The 21921-nt window shown below is 34.3% G+C and overlaps 1 protein-coding gene and 1 pseudogene across 6 annotated transcripts in view; one reads left to right on the top strand and one right to left on the bottom strand.

Moving 5' to 3' along the window:
- Positions 1-21921, bottom strand: part of LINGO2 (leucine rich repeat and Ig domain containing 2) — a 1558843-nt gene that overhangs the window by 1259097 nt on the left and 277825 nt on the right. The gene's annotated exons all lie outside the window — the stretch shown is intronic.
- On the top strand, positions 82-21568 carry LOC122751719 (annotated as a pseudogene).

Raw genomic sequence — 21921 nt, 5'->3', positions numbered from 1 at the left:
ATGATATTAACATAGATAAATGGTGCCATGCAATTTGACATTTGCTAAACTTGAAATATAAAAATGAAGATGATGATGACGATGATAAATGGTGACATTAACAGGAAAGGATTTGATGATGGGCCTGCCTCCCTCATTTGCTGGTAATCAAGTTATTTTCCATTTGCAATAATAATATCTTAATTACAAGTAATGATATACAGTGATTTTGAAATTCAGATTTGCCACAGGGAAGCAAGCACACAATTGTTACTTAGTTCCCAAACCTGAGGATACTTTAGCATCTACTTGCAAATTCAGATACCTTTTCATTATTTGTTGAAATATATTGAGTAATGAGAAATTATAAGACAATCCTTCCTTAAACATTCTGAGCTTATTTTCAGCCAGTATTTGCTTGAGACAACTGCTCCCCTGACTTTTAGATTTCAGTTACAAGTATTACTATTTGTATGAAGAATTGGTTTGCAAAATATTATCATGATTGAAAACTGACAATGTGTTTGTTACTAGCTGTAAATACAGTTTTACGACAAATATGACTGTTTTGATAATCATGCTTTCTGCATTCCACAAGTGACGAGATCTATGGAAAAATTAGAGAGGATTATGAGTGTATCCATTTCCATAATCACATGGTGTGTGTGTGTGTGTGTGTGTGTGTGTGTGTGTGTGTGTGTGGTTGAATAAGACCAATGGGGATGAATTAAAGGCAGTGCTTTGGTTATATGAAGACTACTAAAGAGATATCTTAAGCTGGATATGAACAAATATTATCTCTTATATATTAGTCAAGTTTTTTCTGTCTTCATTGAGGCAGAACAAAACCAAAACAGGTTAAATAGCTGCATAAGGAATTGAGATTTATATGTCTAATTTTTCTTTGATTTTGAAAAGTGCAATGGGTTGACAAACTTGTACATTCCCCTGCTCTGGAAATCTTTGGCTCGGAGGATAAAGTCTCAGTTTGGAATCTGAAGTCCTATCTGAAGCCAATAGTTTAGGAATAGATATACTAATTTAATATTTAATTCAGAAAATAGTTAATGAATACAAATAACAATAACATAAAATTTTAATAAATAGAATTTTAAATATGATCTAAAGTATTGTGGCCTCTGTTACATATGTATATGTCTACACATAAGACAAGCTCCTTTCTTTCCCCTGAGAATTTAGATTCTCTTTTTCTTTCTTTTTTGACTACTATAACTTAGCTTGAGTATTGGCATCGCTACTTATGTGACCACTACTCCCCTGAGCCACATTTTCTTCATTCACAAATTAAAGTGGTTAAACATGAAGATTTCTGAGTTCTCTTCCATTCTAAATCAATTATCTTTTTTTTTTTTTTCCCTCAGAGCAATGATGGTTAAGTGATTTGCCTGGGGTCACACAGCTAGTAAGTGTCAAGTGTGAGGCCACAATCTAAATCTCTGAATCAATGACCTATGTTCAAGGCCCACTTCTGACACTTAATGCTGGGAAAGTCACTTAACTTCTCAGTGCCCTTGTCAACTCATTAAAACTTTGCATTAAAAAGAAGGTAATGATCTAAACTAGTACAAGGAGCTTACCCGCTGGAAGTTGCCTATACTACTAAAATCAGAGGTGATGCCAAACCCAAATAAAACAACAATCTAGGTTACCATGGGTAAGTCATGTGACCTCTATGTGGCTCAGGCAATTTCCAAGATTCATCTATGAAGTTATAGAGGAATTATCAATTCATGCTAATGGATGCTAGTTTTAACAACTAGAGTTTCCTACATGGACTAAATCACATATACATGTAAAACTAAGGATAGATCTACAGTTCATTATCTAAAATTTGTTTTCGTGCAATTGCAATGGACAATGATAAAAAGTGCTGTCCTTTAGAAAAAGAACTGAACTATGAATGGAGATTGAAACATACCTGTTTCAAAATTCATTTTATTTTTAATTTATGAAATAAAAAAGCATTTCCATAACAAAGTATAATAAAAAAGATGATTGCACATAAAACTGCAAATCTATTATGTACAACTTGCTATTCCTTTTAAATATATAATAAAGTCTTCATGTCAGTTTCTTTTTTTCTTTCTTTTCCTTTTTTTTCTTCTACCCCTCCCTCTCCACAGAGATCGCTACTATTAGAATCAAATAGATATGTGTGTGTATGTGTATTTCTATACATATACACATATATGTATGTATATACATAGTTATATAAGTATACACACATATATATGTAACTATTCTATGCATACTTCCATTTATCAGTTGGGTGCAAATAGTGCTTTCTTTATATGTCCTTCATGGTTAATTTGGGTAATTGTAATAGTGAAAATAACTTATTCACTCAAAGTTGTCCTTAAAAAATATTGATTTTGTTCTAAACAATATTCTCTTCATTCTGCTCATTTTACTTTCCATTATTTTGTGCAATATTTTCCATGTTTTTGTAGGCTCATTAAGCCTATCATATTTAAAAGAATAGTAGTGTTCCATCAAAATCATATACCACAATTTGTTCAACCATTACCCAATTGATAGGCATCCTTGCAATTTCCAGTTCTTTGCCACCACAAAAAAAGCTGCTATAAACGTTTTAGAACATATTTTTAAACATTATTTTTCATGTTTTATTTTTTGTCTGTATTTTCTTTAGCTAATAGGAAAATATGTTTTGCATGACTTCTCATGCATAATCGATATAAAGTTGCCTGCCTTCTCAAGGAGCAGGGAAGGATCGGAGAGAAGAAAATAATTTGGAACTCAATTAAAAATATTGTTAAGTTTTCTTACGTATAATTCAGAAATATTTAATTAACTAAAAATTTTTCTTAAATTGTTGCCATGATTTCATTCTGTCAATTGATGTATTGTTGTTGTTCAGTTGTGTCTGACTCTTCATGACCCCATTTGGGGTTATGTAGGCAGAGATACTGGAAAGCTAGTAATTGTCCGAGGCCAGATTTAAACTCAGTGAGATGAGTCTTCCTGACTCCAGGCCAAGTAATCTACCTACTGGGCCACCTGGCTTCCCAAGAATCTCCCTAATTTTATTGTTTTTCAGTCATTTCAGGTGTATTCAACTCTTCATAACCTCATTTTGGATATTTTTTAGCAAAAATACTGATACGGTATGTCATTTCCTTCTCTAGTTCATTTTTACATATGAAGAAAGGAGGCAAACAGGGTCAAGTGACCTTCTCAGGGTCACACAGCTACTAAATGTCTGAGGACAGATTTGAACTCAGAAGTATGAGTATTCTTAACTCCAGGCCTGAGACTCTATCCACTAAGCCTACTACCTGCCATTATAATTGAAGTATATAAATAAATATATGACACATATATTATAAATACCAAAAATTTACACTTAAGGGTTGATTTGGTTCAAACTTCATGCTTTAATCCCAAGAACTCCAAGGAACACAGTTGCATAAACACAATTCAAAAATATTAAAGTACAAGGCACTTAACCTTTATTATTAATAATACAAAGCTAAAAGAGGAACTCTGTCCATATAGGTATGAAGAAGAAGAGATAATACTGAATTGGGAGTTAGAAGATCTGGTTTTAGTCCTAGTTCTTCCAATAACTAACTGGGTGACTGTAGAAGATACAAAATCCTGCCTAGGCCTCAGTTTTCTCATTGGACAAGGGATAGAATGACTAATATCTAAGACTACTACTAACCTATGATATTCTAGGATGGTAAGTCAGGTTTGTCATATCTTTCTAAAAAAAAGCCAGCACTTCAAATAATTAGTAGTAATTTTTTATTCAATACTATATATTAAAAACAAGAAATATTAAGTTATTTGACCAGGCCCAGATAATATCTCAATATTGGAAATAGAAGAAAAAACAGGGTATTTTGTGAATTTGGTTAAAGTTTTTGGAATTGTATCTATGTGGATGCTGAATGTGCTTCAAATGGAAATTTTCTATTATTTTTTCTGGATTTTTTTATTGCCATTTAGAAAGCCTTTTGATTTTTGTAGGTTTATTTTGTATACAGTCATTTTAATGAAACTATTAATTGTCTCAATTTATTTTAGCTATTTGCTTGAATAAACAAGTTTTTCTGTTCATTTTCATAATATGAATTATTTCAGAAAGTCCTATTAAAGAAAGGATTTTTCATGTATGGACTTGTCAATTCTAATAATAAGAGAAAGCCATAAAAGGTACAGCTTTTCTAATAGTTTGTTAATTTTTATCCATCGCAGACATTTAGAAAACAATAGCTAGCATTTATAAAACAATAAAATATAAATATTACATAGGTGATACATAAACATATATACATACTATATTGTGAATACATTGTGTATGTATACAGACACAGACAGACAGACAGACACACACACACAGGAACAAGGAACATAACTTTGCTCTGGGCCTCAGAGATCCCAGCTGGCTTTTTGCCTTAATTGGAATGGCAAGTTAAATAGTAAAGGTGGGGCTATAATTGATTGAGAAACATTGTGTTCTTTGTCTAATCTATTTCCAGTTCCCACATTTCTGAATGTGACCTGGTACTCTTCTCTCCTCTAGAATAGATCCTACTATTTGAGGGGATGAGGCACAGAGATTCCTCATGCCTTCCCTTCCTAGATACTCCTGGAATTCCTGTATTTCCCTTCTAATATTCAAGGGGTTAGATTATCTTATATAATATTGAGTTCTTTGGTATCAGGAAAAAAATATCCATGGTAGCTTCTCTACTTCTGCCTATGGAGAGTGATCCTATTAACTGATGAGAGGATCAGAACATAAGCTGTCCTTTAACCACAAGATCCTTCTGGCACCCTCTACTGTATGTATTCTGGGATATATTTTTCCATCAAGGTCATCCCTGGGGATCCAAAGGGATGAGTTAGGTCTGAGCCCTACTTGATTCACTTGCATTTTAGAGGACACAAAAACAATTTTGGTTTTATTTTTAGATTTTTTTTTCATTTACCCCCTTTTTTTGGGGGGGGGGCTCAGGAATATGTTATAATTAAAGTTGACTTAAAAAAAATAACAACAACTTTACAAAGAGCTTTACATACATTACGCTATTTAATCCTCATAAAAACCCTAGGAGATTGGTGCTAGCATTGCTCTTCCCATTTTTACATTAAAAAAAAAAAAGAGAAAAAAGAGAAGTTAAGCAAATTTCCCAGGGTAATACAGTTAGTAGAATCCTGACTTTGGGTAAGAAACTATCTATTATATTACCTAATTGCTCTAGGATGGTGAATCAGTGTTGTCACTTCTTAAGAATCTCTCTCAGCAAATGAGATTAGATTAGACAGACAGACAGACAGACAGACAGACAGACAGACAGACAGACAGACAGACAGACAGATAGATAGATATGCTGACAGAGTGGATTCTAGAGTTGAATGTACTGACTCACTATCCTAGAGTAATTAGGTCATATAGTGGATAGAGTGCTTGACTGGGAGTCAAGAAGACTTGGGATCAAATCCTATGAGCTGTGTGACTGAACAAGTTGCTTAACTACATACGTTTTTTTTTTGCGGGGGGGGGGAGGATTGTTTTTTTGTTTTTTTTTTTGGTGAGGCAATTGGGGTTAAGCGACTTGCCTAGGGTCACACAGCTAGTAAGTGTTATGTGTCTGAGGCCAGATTTGATCTCAGGTCCTCCTGACTCCAGGGCCGGTGCTCTATCCACTGCGCCATCTAGCTGCCCCTACATATGTTTTTTAATCTTGTAAAATGGGAAGAAAATAATATCTACTTCACAGAATTTGTATGAAGATCAGATGTTATTCTATGTTTAATGTTCTTTATAAAGCTTATTTTTTGAATACTCAACTTTTAATTATTATATAAAGTTATCATTTATGAATAGTTAGGTACACATAAATACTTAATATCTATTTCAGTGTTATTTGTATATGCTTACAGATAGACATTTTGGTAGAGAAATAGAGAGATATAGATAGAGAGATATAGACAGATAGACACACATACAATATCTGTGTGCATATACATAGCATGTTGCAAAATGAGGTGTTTTGAGTCTAATCCAAGTATAGAATTCTTTTTCTGTTTTTTGGGTTTTTGTTTTTTTTTTGGCGAGGCAATTGGGGTTGAGTGACTTGTCCAGGGTCACACAGCTTGTAAGTCTTAAATGTCTGAGGCCGGATTTGAACTCATGTCCTCCTGACTCCAGGGCCAATGCTCTATCCACTGCGCCACCTAGCTGACCCCCTATAGAATTCTTATTGACAATATCTCTATACATTTGTATTTTTTTTAAGTTGAAGGCTTCGTTTTAAATAATTTGATTTTAAATTCAAGGCCAAAAAGTTGTCAGAACAAGGTAATACATGAAACAAAATCTTTACTTCATCATTCCCAGAAGAAATATGCTTGCTAGGAGAGGTACAGTTAGTTCTTAGTCACAACTCTAGTCATTAAACAGAAGAGTTCAACCTATTATACCTCTATTCTCCAAAAGGGCTTATTTCTGTGACAATCGCTGAAAAAAGAGAAAGTGATTATTGGCCAAATTCTTTGTGTGGGGTAGCAAATTAGTTGAATATAAGCTACATAGAAAATACTCTGAAAGATCCTTTAAAAACTCCGAATTGTTTTTCTGAATTGTGGCTCCGATATTTGGGGTACTTATGAATTAATTTATCAGTAATAATTAGGTGGTTTAAAAACTAGTTTTATTTGCATTTTCTATGAAAGTCAGGGATTTTTATTATGTGTGTGCCATATAGCATTACTATATGTGTTTATATGTGTGTGTTTGTATGTGTGTACCAAATAGCAGCACTAAAAATATATATGTTTTAATTGTGTAGGTGCCCAATTGAATTTATATTCTGTTCTCACAATAGCTCTTGTATTAATATACTTCCATAAATCTGTATGAATAAACCATTTGTGTCTGATATATTCAGTTGAATCAAAATATGGGAATAAGTCCTACTGTAACAATAATACCTGCATTTTACAATGTAGTAAAAACTGAAAATGGGAAATCACAGGCAAAAACTGATCTAATACCTCAACCACAGTAATGCCTAATCTAACAATGGCAGCTGCAGTGTCTATAATCAGTATTGGCTACATGGAGGGTTTGGTCAAAAATAGTCATGGCTATACACCTTTGTTATGATTTAAACTATAAATGTAGCAAACAGTTATAATGATTACCCAATAGTTCATTTCCAGAACAACCAAAATACAAAATTTTACTGGGGAATTACTAAGCTGTGGAAGTAAATTTCATGTTATGTGTATCAGCCACTTTCATTTTAGTGTGTTTTATGAAGAGGCTGCAGAGTATTTTAGGATAGCCAGATTAAAGACCAGTGAAGCAAATTGTCATTCTGAAATCCAGCCATGAGCAAGATAACCATGAGTATAATGACAAATGTAAATTCCAATTTGGGAAACTCCCAGGAAAAGAAATGACTATACCTCATGAGGTAACTTTGGTATTTACTTTTCTGTGTACATGTCATTCTCCCTTTCCCCCAGTAGAATTTAAATTCTTTAAGCAATATTATCTTTCTTTGTCATTCAATTCTAGCATTTAGCACAAAGCAAAACATAAAGTAATTCCTTAATAATTGTTGGTTGAATAGAATTGATTTTTCCTGTATAACTCTTGATGACCTGTCATTTTTTACACTATTTTGTAAGTACTATTTTGTGCAATACTTCCTTTGTAAAGAATCTTGCAACATGGGGTTTAGTGGCATGTTGGGTGTGGTGGGTGTGGGGGTGTGAGAGGGAGAGAAGAGAAGAGTTAAGAGAAGGGAATAAAGGAGAGGTCCTATTCAAATGGACTTCTTAGAATAATGTTTTAATTGTATAAAATAATATATGAAGGATTATACATCATGGAATCCCTATAGAAAATACATAGGAAGTCAATACATTGAAGTACAATGATCTATCTACCTAACTATATCAAATGCATATCACACACACACAAACACACACCTCTGTAGCATGGATTCTTAATCTGGGATCAACTGTGAAATGTGTGTGTGTGTGTGTGTGTGTGTGTGTAAATGAGTGTGTGTGTGTGAGAGAGACAGAGAGAGAGAGAGAGATAAGGGAAGCTGCAAGACTCATGAAAGAGATAAAAATCATATTAGAAGCAGATATACATGCCATATATGTTAGATATAGAAATCCCTAAGACACCAACCCTAAGCGAGTCAACCTTGTCTCAATCAATTGAGTCACTGGATACCTTGAAAATTTCTCAACTTAAAAGGAGATTAGAAAATTGCCTGAAAAAGAAGTAAGAAAGAACAAATATGGAGGCAGCCAAAATGTTCTTCCTCTGCTCACTGAATTTTGGGCCATGTATTAGCAGAAACAGAGGAGATAAACCCTCTAGGGAGCATATACAAGAAAACATTAAAAGCAGCCACATCTTGTCCTCTTTAGCATCATCTGACTGTAGAATATGAATCTTTGTGAGTATGCAGAAGAAAAGTAAGACCAAGACAATGTACATTTTACTATTTCCATGGTAAGGAGGTACACACATTTCATTTCATTGCAGATCTTGAAGGTGGAAGTGACCAATTACCTTCCTCACCTTATTAGAATCAGGCATAGAACCCTTGCCCAGGTGCTGGGACCTAGACTTCCAAAAGACATCATAAGAAGGAAAAGTCAGTAGAGTTGAAATCTTTAACTGTGAATAGGCTGAATGAGTGAATATTGACTACTGATATGTGTACAATCTGTTATTGGCTCTGACACAAGCAGTGAATGTTAGTGATAAGTATAGTCACTAATGATTGCTACTTGCTCAAATTACACCTGTATGAAAATGATCCCATGTGTCTGGAAGCCATTGTCTCATGACTTCTAACCCCACTGTTATCTTTAGAAAAGTATTTAAAAGATAATGAGGCCTTTATTTAAGAAACTGTCTATAAAAATTTACTTATCATATGCTTTTACGTATATTTTTAAATCTTCATCAAATGGTTACCTTCTCTAGTACCTAGTGGGGAGGGCAGGAACGAAACTGTTTGAAAATTAAAAGGTAGCAAAAAATAAATAAAGAAAAAAATGGCAAAAAAGGATAATGAGGAATTCCTGCCTAATTGAAAAACATATTTTCCTACTTTCTGGTATACTGAAAGGTTTGAGAAGCATTCTCAAACAGATATCTAGTAGAGTGTGAATTTGGAGAAAAATTTGCCTTCTGATTTCTAAATAATGCATGTCTCATTTATTCTCAAGGTTTTGGTGTTGGGGAGAGTTATAAATGGATATGGTGTCATCATATTAGGGAGCTCTATGCACTATCTGCTGTGTCATCACTCAAGTGACCTTAGTATGACTATAGTACCATTAAAATAAAGACTTGTAACTTTCTCTGTGTGTCATGAACCCTTTTGGCATTTGGGAAGCCTATAGATTACTTAGAAAATGTTTTAAAATACATAATGCAAAATGCAAAGGAAATCAAAGGTTATTGAAACTACTGCCTCTCTGCCTTTCTCTCTCTCTCTCTCTCTCTCTCTCTCTCTCTCTCTCTCTCTCTCTCTCTAAATGCTAGCTCTTATTATTATATACAAGTTGAAGGATTCCCAATGCATTTCAAGATAACATGAGCAGATGCTACTGCCTATGATGACAATGATCACTATGATATTGACCCATGATAATAAGGCCACTATACAAGAAAAATACTTCTTCACCAAAAAGGAGGAAGGAAATTGATAGACATTGTAAAATCTCATGATAAGCAATAATCAAGGCTGATATGTATGTAATACTGGCCTTGTTAAGTAACCAAAAGTAGTTTCCCTAAGAATTGAGAATGGGATCAAAAGACCTTTCATGGGTGACTTCTGCATGAACTTAACCAACAATACTTTAATATCATATAAATTCATAGAAATAGGAAGGTTTAGGATGACAATTCAGTATAATAGAACACACACAATAAATTTCAGGAGATTGATCTTTAAGGATAATATATTTGGGCATTAATGCAGATTTAAAGGAAACAGTATAAGCTATGCAACATATATATATATATATATATCCCTTGGGGCTCCAAAAAAAGAGCACCTCTCAGATATTTGAATGGCACAATTGAGTAGTTAGAATTATACCACAGAACCTAGTTATTGCTTATGAACTAACAGATGGTATATTCTTCAATTACAAAAACAAACCCCAAGATATCTTGAACAACTGAACCAATATATCAGAACCATTCCATTATCATATACAAAACTGTTGTCCACCACTACCTGGACATGGTATCGATCAATAAATAATCGAGAACATTTTTCATTCATGTCATCCTACCAAATATTCATAATCTCTAAGCTACATGAAATGAAAAGCTTTAAAATGTGGAAAAATAGGGGGGAGCTAGGTGGCACAGTGGATAAAGCACCAGCCCTGAATTCAGGAGGACTTGAATTCAAATCTGGCCTCAGGCACTTGACACTTACTAGGTGGGCAAATCACTTAACCCTCATTGACCTGCAAAAAAATGTGAAAAAATAAAAGCCATGTGGCATACAAATTATCCCTATTATTTCATCTGCTACTAAATACTATCAGTGAGCTTACAGAAGATGAGCTTACATCTTAAAGCTTGGATTGAATTACAAAAAGGAGGTATTTTATCCATATGTACATTAGTTTATCACATTAAATAAAAAGGCATGATGAGAAGAGAGCTACTTGTCACCAGAACCATTTTTATATAGCCCTGCTGAAAATGATAAGAGTGAGCCAATGATATTCCCAAAGAACCTGGATATCAAGATCAATACAGGTTATGGAAAAAATGGTAGAAACCCTGCAACACATCAGTTTAGTCTAGAAAAATTTAGCCTTTCTGAAATACCAAGTGAGACATGGTATGATAGCAAGAATTACATATCAGAAGGTGGCTTGCTTTCTTGAACTGACATAAATCCAGGCCCTAAAATATCCTTGAATATAAAATATAATAAAATATCAACAAATAAACTGTGCTAGAATTACATCATTATCACAGACAGAACTTGTTGCACAAACATCCCCACATAATATTGATCAATATAAAGTTAATAACAATGATTTTTAAGGTTTACCAAATATTTATACTTACCAGCTCTATGGAATGGAAAACTTTTAAAATACAGAGAACTAGTAGAAGAAATCAAAACCACATGAAAACAGTAAAAAGTCTTTATTCCTGCTGTCCTTTCTCCTATTTCAACTGTCTGAAAGATACTTTCAGTGAATCTACAAATTAATTTATAGCCCAATATTTTAGCTGAATTATTAAAAAAACCAGTTATTTCCCCCATTTATTTATAATCTTCTGATAATTAAATATAATATAAATCAAGATAGTGTCAAGATAGTGAATTATCCCAGAACTGTTTCTATCTAGTCTTCAGTTCCTCCACATCCCTATTCTTTCCCAGACCATCATGCCTACACATGCAATGGCCTCTTCTCTTCCCTATTTCAACCCCTTGTTGAACCACTTCTACTCTACACTATTTCTTTTCTGGAATATCTGCCTCTCCCTTGCCAATCATGTCTTGCCAAACCCCAGCCATGGATTACTGCCTTCCATCATATGCCTCTTTTGTTTGCATTCACATACTGTTCAACAGAGCTGAAGAAAATAATGAAACTGCTAACTGGATTCACTACAAATTCATTTTATCTAATCTCATTTGAGCCTTTACCACACAATAAGGCAAATAATCTATCCTTCCATAATCCATTTACTCTCCCACTTTCTATAGCAACTGTTCCAGACCTCTTCTGTCCCCAAGCATCCACTGGCTCGCTCTCTCTCTCGCTCGCTCTATCACACACACATACATACATACATACATACACATATATACATATATATGTGTGTGTGTGTGTGTGTGTATGTAAAAAAAACTGGTTCCCTTAGCTCAAGCATCTCTCCACTACAAACCTACTTCCACACAGCTGCCAAGGGGATTTTTCTAATGTGTAGATATGATCACATTAGTCCAATACTCAATGACCTCTGGTGGTTCCTATTAACTACAGTCTCAAATATAAACTCCTCTGTTTGGCATTTAAATAGCATCATAACCTTTCCTTTTTTTTAAAAATTTTCCAGTCTTCTTATACTTTACTCCCTTTGGCACACTATGGTCCACCTACACAGGCCTATTTACAAATGATAACCCATATACAGCACCATTTTCTTATTTTTGTCCTAGATGTCTCCTATACCTGTAATGCTCTGTCCCATTGCTTACTTCTTTTAATTCCCCTCCATTTCTTCAAATTAACTTCAATTCCTGGCTTTAGCATGACTCCTTTCCCAGTATCCCCAGCTACTAGTGCCTTCCCTTCTTAAATTACCTTTTATCCATTCAATGTTTACATCTCTCTCATTTGATAGTAAGTACCTGAGTGAAATAATTGTTGGTTTGTATTTTAACCTTTCTTGGTATCCCCTGAATTTGCCAAAATACATTTAATAAATGCATGATAACTTGCTAAAGTCCACTGAGGAAGATGAGAATCATTATTTCATAATTTTATTTCTGTTCTTTTTGGGGTTTAGCTTTGTTTATTTTTACAATATAGTTATTTCTTGATATGCTTCCCTTTCCCCCTCCACACCTAATGAGACTGCCATAGTAATGTAAAGAATTAATCGTGATTTGAGATTTCTATGACAACATCTTTGTCTAAAATTAGAAACCCCATGTGCCCTGACCCCAGAGCACACCTGTGCGCCCTGACCTTGCTCTGGTGCACACCTGCCCACCTGCATGGACCTGGCCAGATTATAATGAGGGCAGCCTTGCCATGACTGGAGGCTGGGTGAGGGCAGTCAGGTGACCTCCAGCATCTGGAAGCTGAAGGGGGGCTAGCAGTTGTAGAGCAGCTTGTTAATTCTGTCAATCAGGGCTGTCAGCCAATTATCTTGGGGCTGTGTGTCTGTCTGCCCTGTTTCCTGGGAGCCCAGGGGTTACTGGGAAGGAGAAGGGAGGAGTTTTGCCACTCTGGCTTGGAACCAGAAAGAGACAGGACACAGCCATGTATTCTGCTGAGCCCTGGGTGGTGTTGTGATTCAGGTTGTATTGTTTCCTTCCCCCATTCCTTTTTTCCCCTTAATTCTACTACTCTTACTTGTGTTTTTAAGTTCATTCTTGTTAATAAACCCTGTTCTGTTTTTGAAAGATGCTGCCAATCTCCTTCCTTGCCCCAATATTGCCACCTAGCTAACACTCTCCAGTTAAAATTTGGCCCCTACAGTAACAAAGGAAAATTTATGAAAACCAGGCTGTTTCTCATAACTTCAGAATGATTTCAAACCAGAGATCCACCCCTCTACAAAAAAGGAGAGAGATTCCTGTTTAACTTTAATATTGTAAATGTTGTAGAAAATAATTGTACTTATTAACTCATTTTTTCCATTTGACAAACATTGGGTGCCTAGTATTTTCAGTGCACTGATTTAGATGCTAAAGGAGAAAACTACAAATTAGACAGGCCCTCCACTCATGGACGTTGGACTCTAGTAATAAAAGAAGAAAGCAAGGGATAATACTAAAAATAGAACATTGAACTATAGTTGTTATTAATGAGTTACAGCACAAAGAGATACAATAATAATGATAATTCACATTTTATATAACTTATTAAGGTTGAGAAAGCACTCTATTTTTAACAAATCATTCAGGTAATTAGTGCATCATAACCTTGTGTTATTGTTTGGTTTTGTTTTTACAAATGAGAACACTGAGGCTAAAAGGGGTTAAGTCCAAGGTTACTCTGCATACAGGAATTGGAGCTATGGGGCAGCTAGGTGGCATAGTGGAAAAAGCACTGGCTCCAGATTCAAGAGAACCTGAGTTCAAATCCAGCCTCAGACACCTGACACTTACTAGCTGTGTGACTCTAGGCAAGTCACTTAACCCTCAATGTCCCCCCCCCAAAAAAAAAACAAACAAAAAACCAAGAATTGGAGCTATAATTTGAACCCAGTTTCCTCAATACAAGTCCAGTGTTTTTCCCATCATAGTGCTACTTGAATTACTATGAAACCAGTAAAGATTCCAATATCAGTTCTTTATATTAATGCTCAATTGTTTTGAGTAGAAATACACATACATATTCACACACATACACACATACATAGAATTGTTTGATATTATATGTATCAAATAAACCTATCGGAATTAATTTCCTAATGCAGTTTTTCTAATACAGGAATTTTCTAATATTTTTTAATACAGTCATTATCTAGGATCCACAATTGTGTGTGTCTGTGTGTATAAACACATATGCATATAGGTATATATACACATGTGTATGTATGTATATATGCAAACATTATAGCATGTATCATACATATTCTACATGTCATATATAATATTTTGAATCCTAAATTATATATATATATACACATAAAATATAAACATATATAGTATTTCACAATCTGATTTTTTTTGTGTGGGGGGCAATGGGGGTTAAGTGACTTGCCCAGGGTCACACAGCTAGTTAAGTGTCAAGTGTCTGAGGCCGGATTTGAACTCAGGTCCTCCTGAATCCAGGGCCAGTCCTTTATCTACTGTGCCACCTAGCTGCCCTAGTATTTCAGTATAACTGGTTTCCTTTGTAATCCCATGTATTTTATACATTTCAAACATTTGTTCTGTGAAGGGGTCCAGATGCATTATCAGACTGACAAAGGGTCTTTTACAACAACAACAAAAAAAGGTTAAAAACTGTTAGTCTCAAACTTTCATAATAAATCATATGTGATCTCTAATGAACATTATCTTAAAATGTTTGACTTCTCAAGAACATTTCATGTAACAAAATATGAGCTACTTTATAATACAAAGTAAGAAGCAAATATTTTTTCAAGTAGATTCTTAAACATTGTAATTTCTATGAATCAATTAATTTCTTTAAAAGGGTGTTCACCTAGATTTTGGTGTTAAATAATGCATAGCAGTTTTTACTGACAATCCATTTATAAAAGAACACTTTGGGAATAGCAAAAGTGCACACTTATTATAGATACTTTTAGATTAATTTAATTTGTGAAAATTCATAAGACCTTTATACTTAGGGCAGATTATCCATTTTGTATCCCAAGATGATGCATATAATGATGATCTTATCATTTAGAAAATTGCATTATGTTGAATATACTGTATTTCTGATTAAAGTTCTAATCTGATACATTATATGGAATGAAGGTGACAAAGAATTTTTGGAGAAAGTGCCAGAGAAGTGAAACATTTTATGAAGAAAGATAGGGTTTTAATGTGGACCCAGTAAAGAAGTATGTAGCTCATTACTGGGTCCACATTAAAATCCTTTCTTGTTGTGAGCTGAAACCTTGTTATTTGAAAGATAGTAACCAGTTTTTGTCATTGTCGTTATTGGTGGTGAGGATTTTTGTTTGTTTTATTTTGTTCTTACCCTAATCAATGGATGGAGTACTCAATAGGGATGAAAACATGGACATTTTTGAGTATGAAATAAGAATCCTGAAAAAGTCAAGGAAATATGTAATACATCTTAGGAAAATTTCCATCAAAATAGTAACATTTTATCTTATTAAGAGAAAATTTGGGGGGGGAACTAGATGGTGTAATGTATAAAGCACCAACCCTGGATTCAGGAGGACCTGAGTTCAAATCCGGCCTCAGACACTTGACACTTGGTAGCTGTGTGACCCTGGGCAAGTCACTTAAACCCAATTGCCTCACAAAACAAAACAAAAAAGTAAAAAAACAACGAAAAAATTTCTGACATTTAAAGGGGTAAGGTTATTTTGAAAATGCAAAAAAGCAGAACACGATTATTTCCAAATAATGTTAGAGGAATGGGACATTACTATGCATAAATACTTATGTATCACAACCTTTTCCCACTCCCTTTTACTATCCATTCCTTCTCTGAGAAGCAACATCAGTAGCCTTCCCATTTTTAGAATGTTGACATTAACAATAACCTTCATCATTAACTCTGGCCTTTGAACAGACACAATAAATTCCACTAGCAAGTTGGCAAAAATTATAATGGTATATTATACATTATTTATATCCCTTTCCTTTTTCTTTTGATTCTTCCCAGGATTTACTGACTAAAAGCTAAAAAATTATGTCGGTCCATCTGTACTCTCCTCATGCCTCTATGCTTTCATATTCTCCAAATTTTTACCTTTAATTTTTTTTTCAGGGCAATGATGGTTAAGTGACTTGCCCAGGGTCACACAGCTAGTAAGTGTCAAGTGTCTGAGGCAGGATTTGAACTCAGATCCTCCTGAATCCAGGGCCAGTGTTTTATCCACTTTTCCTACTAGCTGCCCCCTGATTGTTTTAAATGAAGCAGGGAAATTATGTTGACTATTGGCACTGCACTGATGTCGTAAATGTTTTGGGGGTTTCATAAAGGTTTGATCTGTTGTAACTCTTATATAGGTAGATATAAGAAAAAGGAAATAAAGTGGTAACAACTAAATTTCTATGATTTCAAACACCTGTACTAAGATGCATTAGGAAAGTGTTTCAATATTATCCTATGCTAATAGAATCTGACATCCATGATTTCCTCCCATATTGAACACAAAATTTAATTCTATTACTACTTTCAAGCCTCTCTGGTTTATGATACTTAACATTTTTCAAAAGCAATATTCTCAATAATTATTATAATTTAAGTGGCACAAGGACTAAATTCAATCACAAGCAGGAAATGCAATAAATTAATATTTTTGGATGAATTCCACAAGATGTAACATGGAAATAATGCAATCATATTTTTTAATATCAATTTTAAACTTTATTCTCCTCAATTTTGAGAAGATAACCTAGGTTATCCTAGGTTCAGGTCTCTAACACATAATAACTATGAGACCCTTGACAAGTCATTCAAACTTTCAGTAATCTAGACAACTTGAGAAGCAGAGACAAGATAGCAGAGTAACATTAGGGACTCATCTGAACTTTCCCAAATTCCTTTCTAACCAACTTTAAAATGATACATAAAAAAAGAATAGTATAGGGAAGCTAGATGGCACAGTGGATAGATCACCGGCCCTGGAGTCAGGAGTACCTGAGTTCAAATCCAGCCTCAGACACTTAACACTTACTAGCTGTGTGACCGTGGGCAAGACACTTAACCCCAATTGCCTCACTAAAAAAAAAAAAGAATAGTACAGCAGAAGAAGAAAAAAAAAAGAATGAGGGTGAATTAAATTTCCAGCGAGGAACAACTTAGGAGATCAAAAGGAAAGGTCTACTTCATTGTGGTGAGAGGGCAGTGCATTCTAGTGAAAGCCACATCCTGGGAAACCAGCAGCACCCTGTCAAGCCAACAGCAGACATGACTTCTGGAACTCTCTGCCACCAGATGGTAAGGGGGTTGGAAAACTGGTCAGAAGATTACAGGGAACCTTTCCTGGAACTAGGTGCAGGACTCTGTTGCTTACCCTTTACAGAATCCAGGACATATGTCTGAGTCACAGTCCCAGGGTAAGGAAGAGTAATAGTGCATGAGAATTCCCAGGCACAGGGGAGAAAGTATCCTGGACACAGTTCCAGGGTGGAAAATAATGCCTGTGGTCACTCACAAATTATAGCATAGGGTAGGAAAGAAGTGACTGTACCTCTCCTTAGACCATACCACCTTGAAAGAATAGATAACTTAGAGACATGTAGAACTAGTTTTGAAAATAGCAGCACAAAAACCTGACACTTGAGTCAGTGCCACCTCTACCCTAGGAACAGAATTCAACTTTAACATAAAGTTGGAAGTCAAAAAGTAGACTATAAAAATGAGCAAGGAGACAACAACCGCAATTGCTACTACTACAAAGAACATAACCATAGAAAGTTACTATAGTGACAACAAGGATCAAAACACAATCTCAAAAGAATACAACAATGTTAAAGCAGTTACATGCAAAGCATCAAAGGAAAATATTAACTGGTATCAGGCATCAAATATTTATCAGAGGAGCTAAAAAAATTTTAAAAATCAAATAATAAAGGTAGAGAAAAATTAAGGGAAAAAAATTAGAGTGATGCAAGAGATATATGCAAAAAAGTCCAGAGCTTGGTAGAGGAAGCACAAAAAATGGGAAAAGATATGCAAAAATTCACTGAAGAAAAGATTTCATACAATAAATAATAAAGAAAAAAGAATAGGATGAAAGCAAATATATAAATAAATAAAATAATATATAAAGCCAAATTGGTCAAATGGGGAAAAAGTCACTAAATAAAATCATTCTTTCAAATTAGAATCTGGGGGCAGCTAAGTGGCACAGTGGATAGAGCACTGACCCTGGATTCAGGAGGACCTGAGTTCAAATCCTGCCTCAGACACTTAAGCACTTACTAGCTGTGTGACCCTGGGCAAGTCACTTAACCCCAATTGCCTCACCAAAACAAACAAACAAAAAATTAGAACCTGGCAAGTGGATACTAATGACACCATGAGACATCAATAAATAGTAATATAAAATCAAAATAATGAAAAAAAAGAAAATGTGAAATATCTCTATGGAAAGTAACTGACATGGAAAATAGATTGAGGAGATAATTTAAGAATTATGGAACTACCTGAAATCCATGATAAAAATGTTTCTAGATGCCATATTTCAAGAAAATATCAAAGAACATGTCTTGCTATCATAGAACCAGAGGGTAAAAGAAAAATCAAAAGAATCCATTGATCACCTCCTGAAAGAGATCCCAAAATGAAATCTTCCAGGAATATGATCATTAAATTCCAGAGCTCTCAAGTCAAACAGCCAGAAAGAAAAAATTCAACTATCATATAGATATAGTCAGAATAATACATAATTGAGAATTTTGCACAATAAAGAGTCAGAGGGGCTTGGAATATACTATTCTAGAAGGTAAAGAAGTGAGAATTACAAGCAAGAACCAATTACTGAGCAGAATCCTTTAGGAGGAAATGTATAGTTAATGACATAGAGGTCTTTCAAGAATCCTGTAGAAAGGACCAGAGTTGAATAGAAAATCTGATTTTCAAATACAAGACTTAATAGAAGCATAAAAAGGCAAATGGGGAATAGAAATCATAAAGAGTTCAATGAGGTTAAAATGTTTACATTTCTACATTTGTAACTCCTAAGAACTTTATCATTAAGCTAGGCAAAAGGAAGACATAGATATAAAACATGGGTACAAGTTAACTACAATGGGATGCTATCAAAAAATAAGGGTAAAAAAGAGGGAGGCTCTAGAAGAAAGGGAAAGGGAGAGTTAGAATGGGGTAAATTATCATATTGAAGAGTCACAAAAGAGTTTTCAATCGATGGGAAGATGGGGGAATGGCAAAGCTTGAATCTTACTCCCATCAGAATTGGCTCAAAGACGGAATAACATACACAGTCAGTTGCATATAGAAATCTGTTTAACTATAGAGAAATAGGAGGGGAAGGAAAAAGAGAAGTGGAGGCTGATAGTAGGGACAGAGGATGGGGGAAGCAGTGATTAGAAACAAAAGGATTTAAACGAGGGACAGGGTAAAAGAAGAGAGGATAAACAGGAAAACAGGATGGAGGGAAACAAACCATTATTAATTATAACTGAATGTGAAGAGGATGAACTCACCCTTTAAAAGGAAGTGGGTAACAGAATGGATTAAAAACCAGGATCCTACATGCTGTTTACAAGAAAAACACTTGAAGCAGAGAGACACAAAGAAAAGGTAAAGATTGGAGCAGAATATATTATGCTTCACCTGAAGTAATAAACAAATAAATAAATAAAAGCAATGGTAGAAAACATCTCAGACAAAGCAAAAGCAAAAATGGATTTCATTAAAAGATATAAGCAAGGAAACTATATCTTGCTTAAAAGTAACATAGACAGTGAACTAATATCAACACTAAACATATATGTACCAAATGATATATATAGCATCCAAATTCTTAAAGGAAAAGTTAAATGAGTTATAGCAGGAAGTAGATAGTATAACTAAACTAGTGGGGATCCCCAACATTCCACTTTTATAACTAGATAAATATAGCAATAAATAAGCACAAAAGAAGTTAAAGAAATTAATAGAATTTTAGAAAAGTTAGATATGATAGATTTCTGGAGAAAACTGAATGAAAATAGAAAGGAATATAATTTTTCCCCCTTTTTGAATAAATGACACCTACACAAAATTTGATCATGTATTAAGGCATAATAACCTCACAACCAAATGCAGGAAAATAAATATTAAATGTAGGCTTTTCAGTTCATAATACAAGTAAAATTACATTCAATAAAGGCCTATGTAAAGACATTAAAATTAATTGGAAACTATATAAACTAATCCTAAAGAATGAGTAGGTCAAAGAACAAATCATAGAAACAATAATTTCATTAAAGAGAATGACAACAATAAAACAAAAGACCAAAATTTATGGAATGCAACCAAAACAGTATTTAGGGGAAAATTTATATCTCTAAATAAAATGCCAAAATAGCAAATCAATTAATTGGGCTTGCACCTGAAAAATAGATAAATGAACAAATTAAAAATCTCCAATTATACATCAAATTAGAAATTAAAAGAAAAACACAAACAAGGTGAGATTAATAAATTGAAAGTAAGAAAACCATTGGACCAATACATAAAAATAGGACCTGGGTTTATTAAAAACAATGAAAACAGAACAGAAAACCATTGATTAATTTGATTAAAAATAGAAAGAAGAAAAGCAAATCTCCAGTATCAAAAATGAAAAGGGTGAATTCATCACCAATGAAGATGAAATTATAACAATTACTAGGAGCTATTTTACTTAGTTTTCTTTTTTTTTGCCAATAAATCTGACAACCCAAGTGAAATGGGTAAATGTTTTCTAAAAATATAAATTATCCAGGTTAACAGAAAAGGAAAGAGAATAATTAATAACCCAATCTTAGAAAAAGAAATTAAGCAAATATCAATGATCTCCTTAAGATCTCCAATGCCAAATGGATTCAAAAGTGAATTCTCTTAACATTTAAAGAACACAATTTCAATACTGTGTAAATCTCTGACTTTTGGTTTTTTACCAGGGCACAAGATCAAGGTGAAAAGGAAAACCATGTGGGAACTGTGCATCTGAAATCTCTGGCTCAACATCTTTGTGGAGAGAGTGGTATCTGCTGACCCTGGCTGCCAAAGTGTTGGAGCGCTCACAGGCCAAACCCCAGTGTTCTCCAAAGCTTGCTATTCTGTCAGATCTTTTGGAATCAGGATAAATAAGAAGATCACCATTCACTATATAGTCTGTAGGGCCAAAGCCAAAGAGATTCTGGAGAAAGGGCTGAAGGTGTGAGAATATGAGTTAAGGAAAAATAACTTCTCAGACAAGGGCAACTTTGGCTTTGAGATCCAAGAGCTGATCAACCTGGGGATTAAATATGACCCAAGCATTGGCATTTACAGCTTGGACTTCAGCATTGCAGACAAAAAGCAGAGGATAGGTTGCATTGGGGACAAACATAGAATTGGCAAAGAGGAAGCCATGCACTGGTTCTAGCAGAAGTTTCACAGCATCATCCTTCCTGGCAAATAAAGTCCTGTTTTCTATAACAGGACAATAAATTGATACCTGAAGTGTAAAACAAAGAAAAATGTAAAAAAACCCCAACAACAACAACAAAATCTCTTTGGAAAAAAATAGGTGGGGAAAGGATCCTACCAAATTCTTTTTGCAACATAAATATGGTATTGTTACTTAAAACAGGTAGAGCAAAAACAGAGAATGAAAACTACAAACCAATTTGCATAGTGAATACTGATGCAAATATCTTTAAATATTAGCAAAAATACTACAATATATAACAAAAATCACACACTGTGATTATCTTGGACTTATGCCAGGAATGTCCAGCTGGTCCAATGTTAAAAAAACCAATATTAACATAA

The sequence above is a fragment of the Dromiciops gliroides genome, chromosome 1 (assembly GCF_019393635.1).
Source record: "Dromiciops gliroides isolate mDroGli1 chromosome 1, mDroGli1.pri, whole genome shotgun sequence".
Taxonomy (NCBI): Eukaryota; Metazoa; Chordata; class Mammalia; order Microbiotheria; family Microbiotheriidae; genus Dromiciops; species Dromiciops gliroides.
This window is presented reverse-complemented; position numbering and strand designations above follow the sequence as displayed.